The sequence below is a fragment of the Rutidosis leptorrhynchoides genome, chromosome 3 (genome assembly GCF_046630445.1).
Source record: "Rutidosis leptorrhynchoides isolate AG116_Rl617_1_P2 chromosome 3, CSIRO_AGI_Rlap_v1, whole genome shotgun sequence".
Lineage (NCBI taxonomy): Eukaryota > Viridiplantae > Streptophyta > Magnoliopsida > Asterales > Asteraceae > Rutidosis > Rutidosis leptorrhynchoides.
The window spans coordinates 304288644-304291835 of NC_092335.1; the positions used below are offsets into that span (position 1 = coordinate 304288644).

At 32.5% G+C, this 3192-nt stretch overlaps 1 long non-coding RNA gene across 2 annotated transcripts; it reads right to left on the reverse strand.

Annotated features, from left to right (window-relative positions):
• Positions 1-452: 452 nt before the first annotated feature.
• LOC139897428 (uncharacterized) lies at positions 453-2769 on the reverse strand. Of its 2 annotated transcripts, XR_011776569.1 has the most exons (5): positions 2710-2769; positions 2452-2601; positions 2201-2327; positions 1214-1392; positions 453-589 (listed from the first exon to the last, which is right to left on the reverse strand). It is a non-coding gene; the product is annotated as an uncharacterized lncRNA (long non-coding RNA). The 2 variants fall into 2 exon arrangements; XR_011776568.1 differs by having other exon boundaries at positions 1214-2327.
• Positions 2770-3192: the final 423 nt, after the last annotated feature.

Below are 3192 nucleotides of genomic sequence, written 5' to 3' on the forward strand. Positions count from 1 at the left end.
AAAGGGGAAGTCAAAATGGTTCTTTCAAGTGTGGGAGGGTGGTGTATGCTAGGAAGGAGTATAAGTCAAATACATGGGAAAAAGGTGCATGCATGCTTGAGACATCTTTGTCTCCTACACCTTAATTAATCTTGTTTAGTCTTAATGAATCACTAGTAATAATGATGGGCTCAAAATTAGTCCATTAAGTAATGTAGGGTGGGCTTTGATAGTCCAAGTCCAATAATAAAAGCCCATGTATAAGTATGCAATAAATTAGTAAAAGCTCAAGTAATTAACTACTTACATTAGCTAATTAGAAATAATTAATAATAATTAATTATGAACGTAAATAATATTCGAAATATTATTCGTGAAAAGCACGTGTCGAAAAGACGATTGATACCGATTAATGACGTAAACGCTATTGATAAATACAATTACAATGCAACAATCAATTGTTTATAGTCATTGTCACCAAGTTTCATGTAGTTGCTCCATGACATTAAAACAATGAATATAGTTTAATTAAAACAACTAAATGTCTCGGAACATCTTTAGATAGGTGTCTTGTTAGTCCAGCAAGTCACAACTCTCCGGTCCTCCATACCTTTAAATAAAAGATATTTAAGTTGTTTAATCACTATTCCCTAATACACATTCCATTCCAAAAGAGTTTATATGCAAAACAAATATTGTAAAGCATTGTACCATATTGATACCAACAATTAGAGTTGGTAGTTTCCACCCAGTATACAAATGGACCAATTTAGTGGTGTTATTCTATATATTATTAAACTCAAAATATGGAGAAAAAAATGTTTGTGAGTTGGCCAATATGTAATAATTAAGTAGGCACTCATCGCTACCCAACCCCCAAACCGCTGGAAACCATCCATTTTGTTGCTTCTTACAAAGTAAATTGATCTCAATGCAAATGAACATATCAAAGCCCAGAAGCATATAAATCACATGTCGCTTCTGAGGCACAAGAGATGTTTTGCATCTAAACCACAAAGTAATGAAGTTATATCTCTACATGCATGGTTTGTTTGCTATAGTGTCCTATTTCGTCTAATTATGACTGTATCTATCCCATATTGACACTTAATATACATAAAAAAAGCTACTGTATTGTATATATTTAAAAATTTTAAGAAGCAAACAACTTGTTAAGATATAGACATATAATATGAAGATCATCAAAATTGGGATGGAAAGTATATGCAAATACCTTTTGGAGCAAAGTTAGACACCATATTGATGGAACTACATCATCTTGTTCAACACACCGATTATTATTAACATTGATACTTTGTATAATCCAAGTGTATAATATAATCTACACCTTCTTTTCATAAGTCCATTTCTCCTCGTCATCCAACACGTCACAAGAGTAAATTTCAATTTGATCTACAAAAATAAAATGTTCATGCAAAAAACAGCTGCACAATTATCAGCTTCTATGCATTTCATATCATGATTGCAACTGTGGGGTTAACATGATTGTTTTAGAGCCTGTATGTTGCACATTAGTTTAAAAAATATTATAAATAAGGTTTTGTAACAAATTTATTCAATGAGTGATCAATTAAAGCTTTGAACGATATGGTTATCAAATTATATTAAGTAGAGGCATTTACCATTATTACCAACCCGTCCATTTAACCACTTTTAACATTTTATAGAACATCCTAAGGAAATACATCTATTTCTTGTTATTCTGGTACTATAAACAAATAAGCATGTTGCTCTTATGTACTATCAATGCACCCTGGTTTGATCATGTCGCCCAATCTTTATCCCTCCACCCAACCAATCAAGGCTAACTGAACCACAAATAATGTAGCTGAGTTGGTAAGCTATAATATAGAGCCATAATCGAACCACAAGAAGTTGTCATGAAATTTAAGGCCTTTAAGCCATTCTTGGATAAAAAGACAAGCAACTGCAGCATGGCTCACATGCTGTGTACCAACTCAGCTTGTGCAAATCACTACTTTGTTTTTGTGTCTAATCCCAACTAAACAAAAAAGAACTATGTTTATCAAGTCATTAAGAGATTAAACACAAATGATGACAATTTGTTGAAGTTTAGCTGTTTATGTACCTAATTCAAATGGGTCAAAACAAACATCTTTATGAAGGATATAATAATAAATAATAAAGTAAGAACATCGAAAATTAAGAAGGAATTCAAGTCATGGCGGAGTGATGGAACCTGAGAATCAAACATGTCAATCATCAGGAAGTGGTTTTCAATAATTGGAAAAAAAAAACTTTTTGAGTTGATATAAGCTTCAATATACGGGTACTTCCCAGCATATGTACATTATAACCCATTTTTTCTGCATGAAAAGACTCTGTTAATAGCTGGGATAGATATTAATAAATTCATAAATAAACATTACATTCATAATAATGGCTGAGATGATAACGAAGTTCAAATGTCATAATATTAACATAACCAACCAAAAGAATCTCGTAGTAGACATTCCCGACCCGTTTTGATTCGACGGACGATTTTGTGATATGAACTGGTATTGCCGATTTCCAGAACTGGAAATCCAAAGATTTTATGCGTTGAATTGATTTCAAATCTCAAACTTGAACAAATCCGATCTGGAATATTTTATTCGATGGGGATCAGTTTTTCTAAATAAGAGAGAAAGTTCTTAACATTAACAAATCCATAGTTAACATCGTCTATGGAAGCAGTCAATCACAAACCTGTAAGAAACCTTTTAACTTCAAAAGTGATTTCAGTTGTTATACATTGTTCACCTGATTCAGACAATAAGAATAAGAAACAAAGATAAAACGAAACGATTAAACAGGTAGTAATAAAACATTACTGATACATTTATTTGTTAACAGAAGTGAAATCAAAGCGAATAAAGTTACGCTGTTAAAAAAAGCGAATAAAGTTACCTGTTTGTAAACATCGGTGGATCAATTCGATGAAACAAACTCTGAATCATCCCTGTTGATACCGATGTGATGATGCATACGAATCCTTAAACATCGTAGATGATCAATCCTTAATTAATGATGTTACTTAATTACGGATTGAGTGCAATAAGATTGTAACGGAGGACGGAATGTTTGATGATTATTTTGGGCCCCGATGATCATCTTTCACTTTAACTATCAAGTGATCAACCACCCCGACCCGGTCTTGATTGTTAATTAGCTTAATTCACCTTTGCGCGG